General features: G+C 38.6%; 1 pseudogene; it reads right to left on the bottom strand.

Moving 5' to 3' along the window:
• Positions 1-15,976: 15,976 nt before the first annotated feature.
• Positions 15,977-17,120, bottom strand: LOC119535420 (annotated as a pseudogene).
• Positions 17,121-19,582: the final 2,462 nt, after the last annotated feature.

Raw genomic sequence — 19,582 nt, 5'->3', positions numbered from 1 at the left:
GCATATATGAAAAACCCACAGCCAGCATAGTACTCAATGATGAGAGACTGAAAGCCTTCCTCCTAAGATCAGGAACAAGACAAGGATGCCGCCTATCACCACTGTTATTCAACATTGTGCTGGAAGTGCTAGTCAGGGCAATCTGGCAAGACAAAGAAATAAAAGGCATCCAAATTGGAAAGGAAGAAGTAAAACCATCATTGTTTGCAGATGATATGATCTTATATCTGGAAAACCCTGAGAAATCGATGATACAGCTACTAGAGCTAATAAACAAATTTAGCAAAGTAGCGGGATACAAGATTAATGCACCTAAGTCAGTAATGTTTCTATATGCTGGAAATGAACAAACTGAAGAGACACTCAAGAAAAAGATACCATTTTCAATAGCAACTAAAAAAATCAAGTACCTAGGAATAAACTTAACCAAAGATGTAAAAGACCTATACAAAGAAAACTACATAACTCTTCTAAAAGAAATAGAAGGGGACCTTAAAAGATGGAAAAATATTCCATGTTCATGGCTAGGAAGGCTAAATGTCATTAAGATGTCAATTCTACCCAAACTCATCTACAGATTCCATGCAATCCCAATCAAAATTCCAATAGCCTACTTTGCAGACTTGGAAAAGCTAGTAATCAAATTTATTTGGAAAGGGAAGATGCTTCAAATTGCTAAAGACACTCTAAAAAAGAAAAATGAAGTGGGAGGACTTGCACTCCCTGACTTTGAAGCTTATTATAAAACCACAGTTGTCACAACAGCATGGTACTGACACAAAGATAGACATATTGATCAATGGAATCGAACTGAGGATTCAGAGATAGACCCCCAGATCTATGGCTGACTGATCTTTAATAAGGCCCAGAAAGCCACTGAACTGGGACATAACAGTCTTTTCAACAAATGGGGCTGGGAGAGTTGGATATCCATATCCAAAAGAATGAAAGAGGACCCCTACCTCACACCCTATACAAAAATTAACTCAAAATGAATCAAAGATCTCAATATAAAAGAAAGTACCATAAAACTCCTAGAAGATAATGTAGGGAAACATCTTCAAGACCTTGTATTAGGTGGCCACTTCCTAGACTTTACACCCAAAGCACAAGCAACAAAAGAAAAAATAGATAAATGGGAATTCCTCAAGCTTAGAAGTTTTTGTACCTCAAAGGAATTTGTCAAAAGGTAAAGAAGCAGCCAACTCAATGGGAAAAAATTTTTGGAAACCATGTATCTGACAAAAGACTGATATCTTGCATATATATAAAGAGATCCTACAACTCAATGACGATAGTACAGACAGCCCAATTATAAAATGGGCAAAAGATATGAAAAGACAGTTCTCTGAAGAGGAAATATAAATGGCCAAGAAACACAAGAAAAAATGTTCAGTTTCACTAGCTGTTAGAGAGATGCAAATTAAGACCACAATGAGATACCATCTCATACCAATTAGAATGGCTGCCATTAAACAAACAGGAAACTACAAATGCTGGAGGAGATGTGGAGAAATTGGAACTCTTATTCATTGTTGGTGGGACTGTATAATCATTCAACCACTCTGGAATTCAGTCTGGCACTTCCTTAGAAAACCAGATATAGAGTTACCCTTTGATCCAGCCATTGCACTTCTCGGTATATACCTAGAAGACCTGAAAGCAGTGACACAAACAGATATCTGCACGCCAATGTTCATAGCAGCATTATTCACAATTGCCAAGAGATGGAAACAACCCAAATGTCCTTCAACAGATAAGTGGTTAAATGAAATGTGGTATATACACATGATGGAATACTACGCAGCAGTAAGAAGGAACAATGTCGTGAAACATATGACAACATGGATGAAACTTGAAGACATAATGCTGAGTGAAATAAGCCAGTCACAAAAAGACAAATATTATATGCTACCACTAATGTGTACTTCGAAAAATGTAAAACAAAAGGTTTGTAATGTAGAATGTAGGGGAACTAGCAATAGAGAGGAATTAAGGAAGGGGGAACGATAATTTAATAAGAACAGATAAGCTATCATGGGTAAATTTAACATTCTGGGAATGCCCAGGAATGACTATGGTCTGTTAATTTCTGATGGGTATAGTAGGAACAAGTTCACAGAAATGTTGGTATATTAGGTTACTTTCTTGGAGTAGAGTAGGAACATGTTGGAAATAAAGTAGTTATCTTAGGTTAGTTGTCTTTTTCTTACTCCCTTATTATGGTCTGTTTGAAATGTTCTTTTGTTGTATGTTTTTTTTATTTTATTTTTTTTATTTTTTATACAGTTGATTTAAAAGAATTAAAAAAAAAAAAAACAAGGAAAAAAATTTGCACAGCCCCTTTGAGGAGCTGGTGGAGAATGCAGAGGTATTGGGCTTCCCCACCTCGATGGTTGCTAATGTGCTCACAGACATAGGGGACTGGTGGTTTGATGGATTGAGCCGTCTACCACAGGACTTGCCCTTGGGAAGACTGTTGCTGCAAAGGAGAGGCTAGGCCTCCCTATAATTGTGCCTGAGAGCCTCCTCCTGAGTGCTTCTTTGTTACTCAGATGTGGCCCTCTCTCTCTAGCCAAGCCAACTTGAAAGGTGAAATCACTGCCCTCCCCCCTACATGGGATCAGACACCCAGGGGAGTGAATTTCCCTGGCAACGTGGAATATGACTCCCGGGGAGGAATGTAGACCCAGCATCATGGGATGGAGAACATCTTCTTGACCAAAAGGGGGAAATGAAAAGAAATGAAATAAGCTTCAGTGGCAGAGAGATTCCAAAAGGAGCCAAGAGAGGTCACTCTGGTGGGCACTCTTAGCACAATATGGACAACCCTTTTTAGGTTCTAATGAATTGGGGTAGCTGGCGGTAGATACCTGAAACTATCAAACTACAACCCAGAACCCATGAATCTTAAAGACGATTGTATAAAAATGTGGCTTATGAGGGGTTACAGTGGGATTGGGAAAGCCATAAAGACCACGCTCCCCTTTGTCTAGTTTATGGATGGATAAGTAGAAAAATGTGGGAAGGAAACAAACAAACAAACAAACAAAGACACCCAGTGTTCTTTTTTACTTTAATTGCTCTTTTTCACTTTAATTATTACTCCTGTTATTTTTGTGTGTGTGGTAATGAAGGTGTCAGGGATTGATTTTGGTGATGAATGTACAACTATGTGATGGTACTGTGAACAATAGAATGTACGATTTGTTTTGTATGACTGCATGGTATGTGAATATATCAATAAAATGAATATTAAAAATAAAAAAGAAGAAACAGGCTGTAATTTGTCAAAAATTTGACTTTTACATGCTTTCTCAAATATCTTTATAACAAACTATAGTTCAATGCATTTGTAGATTCTATAAGGGAAATTACAAGGATTTCTGAATGGTATTGTTTACGGGAATGAAATGCCATGCAGTGCCATTTCCTAGTATATTAAATCGAAGCAGAAAACAATTTCAGTTTCTTAAGTGATAGTACTTAGTGATTTATCAACTCTGGTCTATAAGCCCAAGGTGAATATCCTGTGGCAAATTGCTGGCTGCTCTTTTTGATAGGGCACTTAATTATATGATTCACATCTTTTAAGCTCCAATTTCCATAATTACCTCAATGATTCTTTCCCCTGTATGTTATGCAATTGATAAATGTGCAAGAATTCCATATTTTTCATTGTGTTTAGCTTCTTTTGGCTTAAGATATGGTTATGACCAAATGGAATTTGAAGTATTACTACTTTATTTAAAAATGAATGATTTAAAAACATTTTTGACAAAGGTTTTTTTGGGCCATTCACATTTGTAGCTTCTGGAACTTCACTTCTCTGGGGCCACATGTTTCAGAGGAAAGAACAAAGTGAACTGGGAGTCACTGACAGTTTAGAAGGCTGAGGTTACTTTACTTCTTTGCTTCCTACAGAGGGCCTAGCCCAAAGCTGTGAATATAGCAAGTGTTTGGCACATTTCTTTAAATGATCTTAATCTGAGACTTGCTAATAACAAGCTGTTACTCTCTCACCTTCACTTACTACATGCTCCAAATGGGCATCTTAATATATTGCTCTAACTCAAGCTTTTTTTTGTCCCTAGAATGAAAGGATAGGTAAAAATCTCTTGAATGATAAGGTAATTGTACCATATAAATGGCAGTCAAGTGTCATTTTCATTACATGTCTGTTTAGATAAGTCACAATAGAGCTGACTGAAAGAGCAAAAAGCTTCATTTTATCGCATTGTCTTTCAAAAGAGAACTGTATTTTGTTAAGAACATGGGGATTGTTACTAAACTTTCTTGTTTTGTTTTTTATTAACAAATATCACTTGGGATTTATTTAGATAATATGATGGTTTGAAGATGTATGTACCCCCAGAAAAATATGTTCTTAAAGTTGATCCATTCCTGTGGGTGTGAACCCATTTTAAATAGGATATTTTGGTAAGTAGGATCTTAAGCTGTGACCCACCTCATTCAGGGTGGGTCTTAATCCTCTTATCAGGAGTCATATATAACAGAGTGAAATTCAGACAAAGAGGGAGAAAGCCACCTGGAAGAGAAGGAAAAGACCAGCAGATGCCACCATGCGACAAAGGAGCCAAGGATCACTGGCAGCCAGTCTCCAGGAAGAAGGTATCATCTTGATGATGCCTTGTATTGGACATTTTCATGGCCTCAAAACTGTAAGCTTGTAAGCTAATAAATTCCCATTACTAAAAGCCAACCCATTTTATGGTATCTGCTTTTGGCAGTCTAGCAAAATAGAAGAGATAATTTAACTTGGTTGTCAATATATTAATTTTTTCAAGCAGTGCTTTCAAATTGTCACTTTTCATTTTCTGGTTTGAAAAATTCAAAACAAAACATTCATGATGCCAAAATGACTCATTAAGCCCATTTTTGCTTTAAAAAAAATCAAAAGACAACTGGACTGAATCAATATTTATAAATAAAATCACATTGGGGGAGGCGGGGCAAGATGGCAGACTGGTGAGCTGTATGTTTTAGTTACTCCTCCAGGAAAGTAGGTAAAAAGCCAGGAACTGCGTGGACTGGACACCACAGAGCAATCTGTCTTTGGGCATACTTCATACAACACTCATGAAAACGTGGAACTGCTGAGATCAGCGAAATCTGTAAGTTTTTGCGGCCAGGGGACCCGCGCCCCTCCCTGCCAGGCTCAGTCCCGGGGGAGGAGGGGCTGTCAGCTCCAGGAAGGAGAAGGGAGAATTGCAGTGGCTGCTCTTACCGGAAACTCATTCTACTGATTCAAACTCCAACCATAGATAGACTGAGGCCAGACACCAGAGACTCTGAGAGCAGCCAGCCCAGCAGAGAGGAGACAGGCATAGAAAAAAAACAACACGAAAAACTCCAAAATAAAAGCAGAGGATTTTTGGAGTTCTGGTGAACACAGAAAGGGGAAGGGCGGAGATCAGGCCTTGAGGCGCATATGCAAATCCCGAAGCAAGGCTGATCTCTCTGCCCTGGTCACCTTTCCTTAATGGCCCTGGTTGCTTTGTCTATTAGCATTTCAATAACCCATTAGATCTCTGAGGAGGGCCGTTTTTTTTTTTTTTTTTTTTTTTTTTAAACCTTTTTGCTTTTTCTAAAACAATTACTCTAAGAAGCTCAATACAGAAAGCTTCAAAGAATTGAAATTTGGGCACGTCAAGTCAAGAGCAGAACTAAGAGAGCTCTGAGACAAAAGGCAATAATCCAGTGGCTGAGAAAATTCACTAAACAACACAACTTCCCAAGAAAAGGGGGGTGTCCGCTCACAGCCACCATCCTGGTGGACAGGAAACACTCCTGCCCATCGCCAGCCCCATAGCCCAGAGCTGCCCCAGACAACCCAGTGTGACGGAAGTGCTTCAAATAACGGGCACACACCACAAAACTGGGCGTGGACATTAGCCTTCCCTGCAACCTCAGCTGAATGTCCCAGAGCTGGGAAGGGGGAGCAGTGTGAATTAACAGAGCCCCATTCAGCCATCATTTGAGCAGACTGGGAGCCTCCCAACACAGCCCAGCAGCCCAGAACTGCCCTGGGGGGACGGCACTCACCTGCGACATAGCACAGTCATCCCTCAACAGAGGACCCGGGGTGCACAGCCTGGAAGAGGGGCCCACTTGCAAGTCTCAGGAGCCATACGCCAATACCAAAGACTTGTGGGTCAGTGGCAGAGACAAACTGTGGCAGGACTGAACTGAAGGATTAGACTATTGCAGTAGCTTTAAAACTCTAGGATCATCAGGGAGATTTGATTGTTAGGGCCACCCCCCCTCCCCGACCGCCCAGAAACACGCCCCACATACAGGGCAGGCAACACCAACTACACACGCAAGCTTGGGACACCAATTGGGCCCCACAAGACTCACTCCCCCACTCACCAAAAAGGCTAAGCAGAGGAGATCTGGCTTGTGGAGAACAGGTGGCTCGTGGACGCCACCTGCTGGTTAGTTAGAGAAAGTGTACTCCACGAAGCTGTAGATCTGATAAATTAGAGATAAGGACTTCAACTGGTCTACAAACCCTAAAAGAACCCTATCAAGTTCAGCAAATGCCACGAGGCCAAAAACAACAGAAAATTATAAAGCATATGAAAAAACCAGACGATATGGATAACCCAAGCCCAAGCACCCAAATCAAAAGACCAGAAGAGACACACCTAGAGCAGCTACTCAAAGAACTAAAGATGAACAATGAGACCCTAGTACGGGATATGAAGGAAATCAAGAAGACCCTAGAAGAGCATAAAGAAGACATTGCAAGACTAAATAAAAAAATGGATGATCTTATGGAAATTAAAGAAACTGTTGACCAAATTAAAAAGATTCTGGACACTCATAGTACAAGACTAGAGGAAGTTGAACAACGAATCAGTGACCTGGAAGATGACAGAATGGAAAATGAAAACATAAAAGAAAGAATGGGGAAAAAAATTGAAAAACTCGAAATGGACCTCAGGGATATGATAGATAATATGAAACGTCCGAATATAAGACTCATTGGTGTCCCAGAAGGGGAAGAAAAGGGTAAAGGTCTAGGAAGAGTATTCAAAGAAATTGTTGGGGAAAACTTCCCAAATCTTCTAAATAACATAAATACACAAATCATAAATGCTCAGCGAACTCCAAATAGAATAAATCCAAAAAAACCCACTCCGAGACATATACTGATCACACTGTCAAACATAGAAGAGAAGGAGCAAGTTCTGAAAGCAGCAAGAGAAAAGCAATTCACCACATACAAAGGAAACAGCATAAGACTAAGTAGTGACTACTCAGCAGCCACCATGGAGGCGAGAAGGCAGTGGCACGATATATTTAAAATTCTGAGTGAGAGGAATTTCCAGCCAAGAATACTTTATCCAGCAAAGCTCTCCTTCAAATTTGAGGGAGAGCTTAAATTTTTCACAGACAAAGAAATGCTGAGAGAATTTGCTAACAAGAGACCTGCCCTACTGGAGATACTAAAGGGAGCCCTACAGACAGAGAAACAAAGACAGGACAGAGAGACTTGGAGAAAGGTTCAGTACTAAAGAGATTCGGTATGGGTACAATAAAGGATATTAATAGAGAGAGGGAAAAATATGGCAAACATAATCCAAAGGATAAGATGGCCGATTCAAGAAACGCCTTCACGGTTTTAACGTTGAATGTAAATGGATTAAACTCCCCAATTAAAAGATATAGATTCGCAGAATGGATCAAAAAAATGAACCATCAATATGTTGCATACAAGAGACTCATCTTAGACACAGGGACACAAAGAAACTGAAAGTGAAAGGATGGAAAAAAATATTTCATGCAAGCTACAGCCAAAAGAAAGCAGGTGTAGCAATATTAATCTCAGATAAAATAGACTTCAAATGCAGGGATGTTTTGAGAGACAAAGAAGGCCACTACATACTAATAAAAGGGGCAATTCAGCAAGAAGAAATAACAATCGTAAATGTCTATGCACCCAATCAAGGTGCCACAAAATACATGAGAGAAACATTGGCAAAACTAAAGGAAGCAATTGATGTTTCCACAATAATTGTGGGAGACTTCAACACATCACTCTCTCCTATAGATAGATCAACCAGACAGAAGACCAATAAGGAAATTGAAAACCTAAACAATCTGATAAATGAATTAGATTTAACAGACATCTACAGGACATTACATCCCAAATCAACAGGATACACATACTTTTCTAGTGCTCACGGAACTTTCTCCAGAATAGATCATATGCTGGGACATAAAACAAGCCTCAATAAATTTAAAAAGATTGAAATTATTCAAAGCACATTCTCTGACCACAATGGAATACAATTAGAAGTCAATAACCATCAGAGACTTAGAAAATTCACAAATACCTGGAGGTTAAACAACACACTCCTAAACAATCAGTGGGTTCAAGAAGAAATAGCAAGAGAAATTGCTAAATATATAGAGACGAATGAAAATGAGAACACAACATACCAAAACCTATGGGATGCAGCAAAAGCAGTGCTAAGGGGGAAATTTATAGCACTAAACGCATATATTAAAAAGGAAGAAAGAGCCAAAATCAAAGAACTAATGGATCAACTGAAGAAGCTAGAAAATGAACAGCAAACCAATCCTAAACCAAGTACAAGAAAAGAAATAACAAGGATTAAAGCAGAAATAAATGACATAGAGAACAAAAAAACAATAGAAAGGATAAATATCACCAAAAGTTGGTTCTTTGAGAAGGTCAACAAGATTGACAAGCCCCTAGCTAGACTGACAAAATCAAAAAGAGAGAAGACCCATATAAACAAAATAATGAATGAAAAAGGTGACATAACTGCAGATCCTGAAGAAATTAAAAAAATTATAAGAGGATATTATGAACAACTGTATGGCAACAAACTGGATAATGTAGAAGAAATGGACAATTTCCTGGAAACATATGAACAACCTAGACTGACCAGAGAAGAAATAGAAGACCTCAACCAACCCATCACAAGCAAAGAGATCCAATCAGTCATCAAAAATCTTCCCACAAATAAATGCCCAGGGCCAGATGGCTTCACAGGGGAATTCTACCAAACTTTCCAGAAAGAACTGACACCAATCTTACTCAAACTCTTTCAAAACATTGAAAAAAATGGAACACTACCTAACTCATTTTATGAAGCTAACAGCAATCTAATACCAAAACCAGGCAAAGATGCTACAAAAAAGGAAAACTACCGGCCAATCTCCCTAATGAATATAGATGCAAAAATCCTCAACAAAATACTTGCAAATCGAATCCAAAGACACATTAAAAAAATCATACACCATGACCAAGTGGGGTTTATTCCAGGCATGCAAGGATGGTTCAACATAAGAAAAACAATCAATGTATTACAACACATTAAAAACTCGAAAGGGAAAAATCAATTGATCATCTCAATAGATGCTGAAAAAGCATTTGACAAAATCCAACATCCGTTTTTGATAAAAACACTTCAAAAGGTAGGAATTGAAGGAAACTTCCTCAACATGATAAAGAGCATATATGAAAAACCCACAGCCAGCATAGTACTCAATGGTGAGAGACTGAAAGCCTTCCCTCTAAGATCAGGAACAAGACAAGGATGCCCGCTGTCACCACTGTTATTCAACATTGTGCTGGAAGTGCTAGCCAGGGCAATCCGGCAAGACAAAGAAATAAAAGGCATCCAAATTGGAAAAGAAGAAGTAAAACTGTCATTGTTTGCAGATGATATGATCTTATATCTAGAAAACCCTGAGAAATCAACGATACACCTACTAGAGCTAATAAACAAATTTAGCAAAGTAGCGGGATACAAGATTAATGCACATAAGTCAGTAATGTTTCTATATGCTAGAAATGAACAAACTGAAGAGACACTCAAGAAAAAGATACCATTTTCAATAGCAACTAAAAAAATCAAGTACCTAGGAATCAACTTAACCAAAGATGTAAAAGACCTATACAAAGAAAACTACATAACTCTACTAAAAGAAATAGAAGGGGACCTTAAAAGATGGAAAAATATTCCATGTTCATGGATAGGAAGGCTAAATGTCATTAAGATGTCAATTCTACCCAAACTCATCTACAGATTCAATGCAATCCCAATCAAAATTCCAACAACCTACTTTGCAGACTTGGAAAAGCTAGTTATCAAATTTATTTGGAAAGGGAAGATGCCTCGAATTGCTAAAGACACTTTAAAAAAGAAAAACGAAGTGGGAGGACTTACACTCCCTGACTTTGAAGCTTATTATAAAGCCACAGTTGCCAAAACAGCATGGTACTGGCACAAAGATAGACATATAGATCAATGGAATCGAATTGAGAATTCAGAGATAGACCCTCAGATCTATGGCCGACTGATCTTTGATAAGGCCCCCAAAGTCACCGAACTGAGCCATAATGGTCTTTTCAACAAATGGGGCTGGGAGAGTTGGATATCCATATCCAAAAGAATGAAAGAGGACCCCTACCTCACCCCCTACACAAAAATTAACTCAAAATGGACCAAAGATCTCAACATAAAAGAAAGTACCATTAAACTCCTAGAAGATAATGTAGGAAAACATCTTCAAGACCTTGTATTAGGAGGCCACTTCCTAGACTTTACACCCAAAGCACAAGCAACAAAAGAGAAAATAGATAAATGGGAACTCCTCAAGCTTAGAAGTTTCTGCACCTCAAAGGAATTTCTCAAAAAGGTAAAGAGGCAGCCAACTCAATGGGAAAAAATTTTTGGAAACCATGTATCTGACAAAAGACTGATATCTTGCATATACAAAGAAATCCTACAACTCAATGACAATAGTACAGACAGCCCAATTATAAAATGGGCAAAAGATATGAAAAGACAGTTCTCTGAAGAGGAAATACAAATGGCCAAGAAACACATGAAAAAATGTTCAGCTTCACTAGCTATTAGAGAGATGCAAATTAAGACCACAATGAGATACCATCTAACACCGGTTAGAATGGCTGCCATTAAACAAACAGGAAACTACAAATGCTGGAGGGGATGTGGAGAAATTGGAACTCTTATTCATTGTTGGTGGGACTGTATAATGGTTCAGCCACTCTGGAAGTCAGTCTGGCAGTTCCTTAGAAAACTAGAGATAGAGCTACCATTCGATCCAGCGATTGCACTCCTCGGTATATACCCGGAAGATCGGAAAGCAGTGACACGAACAGATATCTGCACGCCAATGTTCATAGCAGCATTATTCACAATTGCCAAGAGATGGAAACAACCCAAATGTCCTTCAACAGATGAGTGGATAAATAAAATGTGGTATATACACACGATGGAATACTACGCGGCAGTAAGAAGGAACGATCTGGTGAAACATATGACAACATGGATGAACCTTGAAGACATAATGCTGAGCGAAATAAGCCAGGCACAAAAAGAGAAATATTATATGCTACCACTAATGTGAACTTTGAAAAATGTAAAACAAATGGTTTATAATGTAGAATGTAGGGGAACTAGCAGTAGAGAGCAATTAAGGAAGGGGGAACAACAATCCAAGAAGAACAGATAAGCTATTTAACGTTCTGGGGATGCCCAGAAATGACTATGGTCTGTTAATTTCTGATGGATGTAGTAGGAACAAGTTCACTGAAATGTTGCTATAGTATGTAACTTTCTTGGGGTAAAGTAGGAACATGTTGGAAGTTAAGCAGTTATCTTAGGTTAGTTGTCTTTTTCTTACTCCCTTGCTATGGTCTCTTTGAAATGTTCTTTTATTGTATGTTTGTTTTCTTTTTAACTTTTTTTTTCATACAGTTGATTTGAAAAAAGAAGGGAAAGTTAAAAAAAAAAAAAAAGAAAAAAGACAAACAAGGAAAAAAAAAAAAAAAAAAAAAAACGATGTAGTGCCCCCTTGAGGAGCCTGTGGAGAATGCAGGGGTATTCGCCTACCCCACCTCCATGGTTGCTAACATGACCACAGACATAGGGGACTGGTGGTTTGATGGGTTGAGCCCTCTACCATAAGTTTTACCCTTGGGAAGACGGTTGCTGCAAAGGAGAGGCTAGGCCTCCCTGTATTTGTGCCTAAGAGTCTCCTCCTGAATGCCTCTTTGTTGCTCAGATGTGGCCCTCTCTCTCTGGCTAAGCCAACTTGAAAGGTGAAATCACTGCCCTCCCCCCTACGTGGGATCAGACACCCAGGGAAGTGAATCTCCCTGGCAACGTGGAATATGACTCCCGGGGAGGAATGTAGACCCGGCATCGTGGGACGGAGAACATCTTCTTGACCAAAAGGGGGATGTGAAAGGAAATGAAATAAGCTTCAGTGGCAGAGAGATTCCAAAACGAGCCGAGAGATCACTCTGGTGGGCACTCTTACGCACACTTTAGACAACCTTTTTTAGGTTCTAAAGAATTGGGGTAGCTGGTGGTGGATACCTGAAACTATTAAACTACAACCCAGAACCCATGAATCTCGAAGACAGTTGTATAAAAATGTAGCTTATGAGGGGTGACAGTGGGATTGGGAATGCCATAAGGACCAAACTCCACTTTGTCTAGTTTATGGATCGATGTGTAGAAAAGTAGGGGAAGCAAACAAACAGACAAAGGTACCTAGTGTTCTTTTTTACTTCAATTGCTCTTTTTCACTCTAATTATTATTCTTGTTATTTTTGTGTGTGTGCTAATGAAGGTGTCAGGGATTGATTTAGGTGATGAATGTACAACTATGTAATGGTACTGTAAACAATCGAAAGTACAATTTGTTTTGTATGACTGCGTGGTATGTGAATATATCTCAATAAAATGATGATTAAAAAAAAAAAAAAAAAAAAAATCACATTGGCCTAAATTATTAAAGCCATGTTAGGCCTGGGCTAACAATTTCCTTTACCTGTTCCCAAAGCCAATCGGGATTGCACAGCACTTTTTAACCTTAAAACAGATCCTCACTGACATTTAAATTTTATTATCTAAACCCTGTGATTTCATTCTCTATATGGAGAGGGGGGAGGAGAGGAGGCAAGAGTAGTAGACCTTTCACTCCATTACTATCCTGTTGTTTCCTTTCATCTACTGTGGAGAAATTCTGAAAAGTAGTTGCTTCTCCTGCTATATTCTGAAGAGCAGGGGAGGGCACGTAAAAGTCACTTGGTAGGAAGTCTCTCATTTGATGGCATTAGGCAATGGGTAACTGTCACCTTTCCCCAACAATTACGAGGGCTACTGAAGAACTCAGTATAGACCTAGATTCTGAGTCAAACCAAGGAAGTTTCTGCATTTTTTCAAACTCTTAGGGAAGAGAATAATTTAGAACAATGCACCCGTTAAGGGATGAGATGTAATTTTATTTAATAGATATTGAAAAGTACTCTATAAAAATAATGTCTGATATTTCATTTTATAATTCTGTTGCATTAACTTTCATAAGCATGGGTAATTTAGTTTTTTTCCCCACTATCTAAATATTTGTTTTTTTTAACAACCTGATGAAAAGGCTATATATATATATTCCTTTAAATTTCTAGAGTATTTGCATAAATAATCCAGATCTTTTTACTTCATCAACTTTACAAATAACTGTTTTGCATGGACTCTGAGGCGTGGAAAAAGAGACTTGGAATTCTCCTAGGAATGTTAATTGCTAAAGTTATTGCTACCACATTCTTGTTCCAGTCTAAAAACCACTTTTTATAAGTAAGTAAATCTAAAATTTATTGTTTTTGCAGGTGAATCAGGGAAAAGATGGGGTATCTGTGAAAATCAACTTATAATTAAAATTTTTAAAATAAGATTTTAGAGTCATAATGAAAAATTACTTCCAGTAAAACTCAATGTAAATGAAATTCCTATTTCTTCTGGTTTTAGGCCAGGGGATGAATCCCTATGAACGTCACTATTATCTATTTTTTTTTTAGGTGTGTTATGAGCTTTTATTTTAAAAGCACATTTAATACAAATACAGTTTCTTTAGGTGTGTTATGAGCTTTTATTTTAAAAGCACATTTAATGCAAGTATAGTTTCGCAGATACAAGTTGTCACTATCGTAAAATACAAAGTTGTTGAATATTATTCTCTTTACAAACTGGAACCTTACAAAAATACTGACAATTTAATGTCTTTATACAGTTTTCTCTGGTTGCAGGTATTTCTCTCATTGTAAAACATTGTCTACCACAGAATTACGATATTTTAGTTGATATTTAAAAAATTAACTCATTGCTTTAAACAGCTAATGTAAATAACAGAGGTCAAAACAGTTTATAATCACAGTGGATATAGCTAAAATTGTTTCAGAAATAATATTTTACATAATGTTTTATACATTATACAATTATGTATAAAAATCATAGCTTGCTATAGTTGAAATGAAAGGACGAGATTCTGTAATAAAGATATGCAGGTGGTTGATCCATGTGGTTACTTTTGGCCCTTTGAAAGGTTTGCATCCAAGATCTAAAGGCATTTCTTCCTTCCTTCTTTCCTCAAAGGTTCAGTAGAAGGGGTCCCTGTCTACTACTACCTAGAGTTGGACCTTAGTTGGAAGGACTTATGGATAGAGGATGAGGGGAAACGCTTTGGCGATTTAACCCATGTGTTCTGCCCAGCAAAACTTATCAAGAACTGCCCCGGAGAGCAACCCCAAGACCATAGTGCTTTACCTAGCTTAGCAAGAGCAACTCCCCAAGAACCTGTCAGCTCCTTTATCTTGCAGGGCAGGCTCCTGGGCATGAGATCACCTGCTACTCTAGTTCATGATGACTTTGAATAACCAAAAGTTCAGGTTCACTTTTCATTGTGCCCCATTCACTCTCCCATCTCATGTACAGAAGGCTGCTTTACATCAGAGGACAGCTGTTCCTGTTTATCCCACCCCTCGCAGGAAATCCTGGTAGTACACAGCAAGGATTTCAAGGGAGAAGGCAGTAACTGAAATGTAACCATTTCTAAGAGTGTGCAAGTAACCAGTGATTGATTGTATATGATGTCAGCATCCTGCAACTGATGTTTTCACATCACAGGATGATGCTTCAAAAGAAGACAAATGAGGGTTTGTATCCTCAGTTAGTTCTGAAATTGTGCTCTTTGTGAAATTCACTCATCCACACAGGGTCTCCTAATCACTAAAACAAGGGACCAAGGTTATTGGCCTATGGGCCGGGGACGTGATAAGGCCTTAGTATAAGGTATTTGGATTCAGGATCTGATGGCTAGTGATATTAAGCATCTTCTCGTGTGCTTTTTAGTCGTTTGTATATCTTCTTTGGAGAAATGTCTGTTCAAATCTTTTGCCCATTTTCAAAATAAGTTCTCTCTTTATTGCGTATAGGATTTCTTTATATATTCTAGATATTAAACCTTATCAGATATGTGATTTCCAAATATTTTCTCCTGTTGAGTAAATTGTCTTTTCACTTTTGTGATAAAGTCCTTTGCACAAAAGTTCTTGATTTTGATGAGGTAACATTTTTCTTTATTGTATGTTTGCTCTTTCCTTCTATGTAAAAAAAAACAAAAACAAGACAAACTTTATGAACCAAGATCACAGTAGAGAATGGAGTGGGGTGGGCAGAAAAGATGCAGGAGGGGAGCCCCTCAATGGCTATTTTCTTGATTCAGTGCTATTTCTCGCATTCAGTGCTACAAAGTGGATTTGCACTTTCCTCACAGGCCTGGGATTCCTCAGGTCACAAAGATGACCACCAGACTCTACTCGAATCATTTTAGTGTTTGTTCCATAATGAGCCCATGTTCACTAGAACCTGAACATTTACCAATTGCACATCCACTATTCTGGCACTTGGTGTTAGTTTACTGCAGTTTCCACATCGGTGAACATTACCTATCAAGGTAAGACTCTTTTTTCCTTTCTTTCTTTTTGAAAAATTAGGCAGGTAAAAAGTTTTTCCCTACATTCTACTGTCTGATGAGATTGGAGAGCAGCAAGAAATTGCTGTCAGCAGTCATCTTACAAAACAGCTCAAGAGGTGGGTGGCATCTACCCCATGTGATGGTGATTGTTCCAGTCAGTAATGTTCACAGGTGAGAGGATTTCCTTCTGATGGCAGGTGGAGGCAGGGAGAGTGTCACCTTAGTCTTGAAGAGGTCAGACCCGAAGAAAACTATGCAGCAGGCCACCAGGATGGTGCTTGAGGTCAGGTACATGTGACAGTCCCATGTAGAAGGTCATCATGATCAGGGTGAACTACAGGAGGGGCTTGAGCCAGGTGAAGCGGGCCTGCAGGTAGAGCACCAGATACAACATGGTGACGATGGAGGAGGCATGGCCAGAGATGGAGTACTTACTGGCTTCCTGGACTTTGCTATCATCTCCGCTGCATTTGTAATTCTGAATGTAGCCTTTGGAGCAGTTTATCTGGCCGAAATCGAGGTTGCAGACCCTCAAGAAGTGAGGATGCACGCACCCTATGGACACACTGGCAATGTCTGTGAAGAACTGGCTGATGGCACAGTCAAAGAGGAAGCAACCGACTTGCTTATAGAGGGCTGCCACATCAAGATTCTGAATAGTTGAGTGGAACTTCTTCTTCAGGTAATAGATCCAGTAGAATTCCCCTGTGATGATCACAAGAATGGCAATGATGATTTTCACAGTGGAGAGCACAGCATCACTTACTGTCTCACGAGTTTGCAGTGGTACTTGATGCTCTCATCATTGTAGTAAAACCTTCAGTGGTAAGGCTTGATGGCATTTGTCTCCATGATGAAGAAGGGCAGGCCCAAAGCTTATAGTTCTGAGGCCTTGAATGTCCAAATAAAGGCATTACCAAGTGATGCTTTCTTCCCAAAGACCAGCTTCAAGCAATCCTGAATTCCTCTGTCACAGGGCAAGGCACCTGGCGATGTCGCCTGGTCTCTCCCTTCTCTATTAACATCTTCTTTTATGGCACACTGAGCATTGTCATGTGACTTCTCTTGTATATCGTGACTCTCCTCCTATAGAGAAGGAAAATGAGAAACCTCTATCAGGTTCACTGGAGGATCAATTGATATTTATTGCCTCATAATTATTTGGGGGAAGGGTTTGAATTAACATTTTAATATACGTACTATGTGTCAGGCTCAGTGCTAGGTGTTAAGGGTAAAGTTGAATAAAATGACAAGATTACTACCTTGGTCATGCTTGCTCAGGGGTCAGTTGTCAGCTAAACTCATCTATGAATTAACCAGAGCCTGGTGACAAGAGAAGAAACTTACTCCTGTTCCCACTGCCCTGCTGTCATCTTGCCCAGATATGCCCACATTTGCAGTGGGTACACAGTTCAGGTCCTAATCTTGGTCTCTTATTACATAATTTGTTGAGACACTAAACATTACATTTTCAGTAATGTATAGTTTGAAATTGGCTTCTGATTTAGCACAGTAAGGGTGAACTCAAGTTTTGTTAATGGGAAATCGAATCTTTAAAATCTTTTCCTGGTAGAGCAAACAGTTACCTGATAATGCCGTAAACTTCTTTACAATTGCATTATTGAAGTGTGCATTGACTTTTTTGTTTTATATTTGTAATGCAGAATGGTGATCGTAAATATTGGGTTGTTACTTAATTGACTCCCATTCACTTACATGAAACAAATCTCTCATTGGCCAGAGATCATGACTCACTAAGAGGCAACTGTGATAAAAGAATAAAGGTTTCCTACAATAATTACCTGAAAATCTTGAGCGACAGTGATCAAGTCAAGAGACTGACTCTTAAGACAGATACAGGCATACCTCAGAGATAGCGTGGATTTGGTTCCAGACTACTGCGATAAAGCAAATATTGCAATAAAGTGAGTCACGTGAATTTTTTGGTGTCTCAGTTCATGCAAAAGTTATCTTCAGTGTACAGTAGTCTATGAAGTGTTCAATAGCATTATGTCTGAAAAAACAATGTACTTACATTAAAAAATACTTTATTGCTAAAAAATGCTAACCATCCTCTGAGCCTTCAGCAAGTTGTAATCTTTTTACTGGTGGAAGGTCTTACCCTGATGTTGATGGCTGCTGGCTGATCAAGGTAGTGGTTGCAAAAAGTTGGAGTGGCTGTGGCAATTTCTTAAAATAACCCAATAATGAAGTTTGCCACATCAATTCTGGAAATATTTCTGTTAGCTACCATATGATGTTCTTTGTTAGCATTTTACCCAGAATAGAACTTCTTTCAAAATTGGGGACAATCCTCCCAAACCCTGTTCCTACTTTTTAAATTAAGTTGATGTAATATTCTAAATCCTTTGTTGTCATTTAAGCAATGTTCACAGCTTTTTCACCAGGAGTAGATTCCATCTCAAGAAACCACTTTCTTTGGTCATCCATTAGAAGCAGTTCTTCACAGCTAGTTTTATTCATGAGATTGCAGCAATTCAGTCACATCTTCAGGTTCCACTTCTAATTCTAGTTTTCTTGCTACTTCCAGGACGTCTGCAGTTCCACTTAAGTCTTGAACATCTCAAAATCATCAATGAGGGTTGGAATCAACTTCTTCCAAACTCCTGTTAATGTTGATATTTTTACTTTCTCTTCATGAATCATGAATATTCTTAATGACATCTAGAGCAGTGAGTACTTTACAGAAAGTTTTCAATTGACTTTGCCCAGATCCATCAGAGGAATCACAATCTATGGCAGCTATAGCTTTATAAAATATATTTTTTAAATAATAAGACTTGAAAGTTGAAGTGACTCCTTGATCCATCGGCTACAGAATAGATTGTGTGTTAGCAGGCAGGAAAACAACATTAATTTCATTGTACATCTCCATCAGAGTTTTTGGTTGACCAGGTGCATCATCAATGAGCAGTAATATTTTGAAAGTAATGTATTTTTTTCTGACTGGTAGATCTCAATAGTGGGCTTAAAATATTCAGTAAATCATATTGTGAACAGATGTGCCTTATTCCAGGCTTTGTTGTTCCATTTATGGAACAGAGGCAGTATAGAATTAGAATAATTCTTAAGGGCCTTAGGATTTTCAGAATGGTAAATGAGCATTGGCTTCAACTTAAAGTCACCAGCTGAATTTAGACCCTACCAAGAGAGTCAGCCTTCCCTTGAAGTTTTGAAGCAGACATTGACTTCTCCTCTCTAGCTGTGTCAGTCCTAGATGGCATCTTCTTCCAAAGAGGCTGTTTCATTTACATTGAAAATCTGTGGTTTAGTGCACCCAATGTCATCAATTATCAGCCAGATCTTCTGGATCACCTGCTTGCTACAGCTTCTACGTCAACACTTGCTGCTTCACCTTACACTTCCATACTATGTAGATGGCTTCTTTCTTTGAACATTATAAATCAATCTCTGCTAGTTTTAAATTTTTCTTTTGCAGCTACCTCACCTCTCTCAGACTTCATAGAATTGAAGAGAGTTGGGGTCTATCTCTGGATTAGGCTTTGGCTGAAGGGGATGTTGTGGCTGGCTTGATTTTCATATCCAGAACACTAAACTTTCTCCATATCAGCAAGGAGTCTATTTTGCTTTCTTATTAAAAAAAAAAAAAAAGTGCCACCTTTTCATTTCCTTCAAGAACTTTTCCTCTGCAATCATTACCTGGCTAACTAGTGCAAGAGGCCTAGTTTTGTCCTATCTCAGTTTTTTTCCT

The sequence above is a fragment of the Choloepus didactylus genome, chromosome 5, assembly GCF_015220235.1.
Source record: "Choloepus didactylus isolate mChoDid1 chromosome 5, mChoDid1.pri, whole genome shotgun sequence".
In the NCBI taxonomy this organism is placed as follows: domain Eukaryota; kingdom Metazoa; phylum Chordata; class Mammalia; order Pilosa; family Megalonychidae; genus Choloepus; species Choloepus didactylus.
Note: the sequence above shows the minus strand (reverse complement) of the source record. Positions and strands in the feature narration are given on the sequence as shown.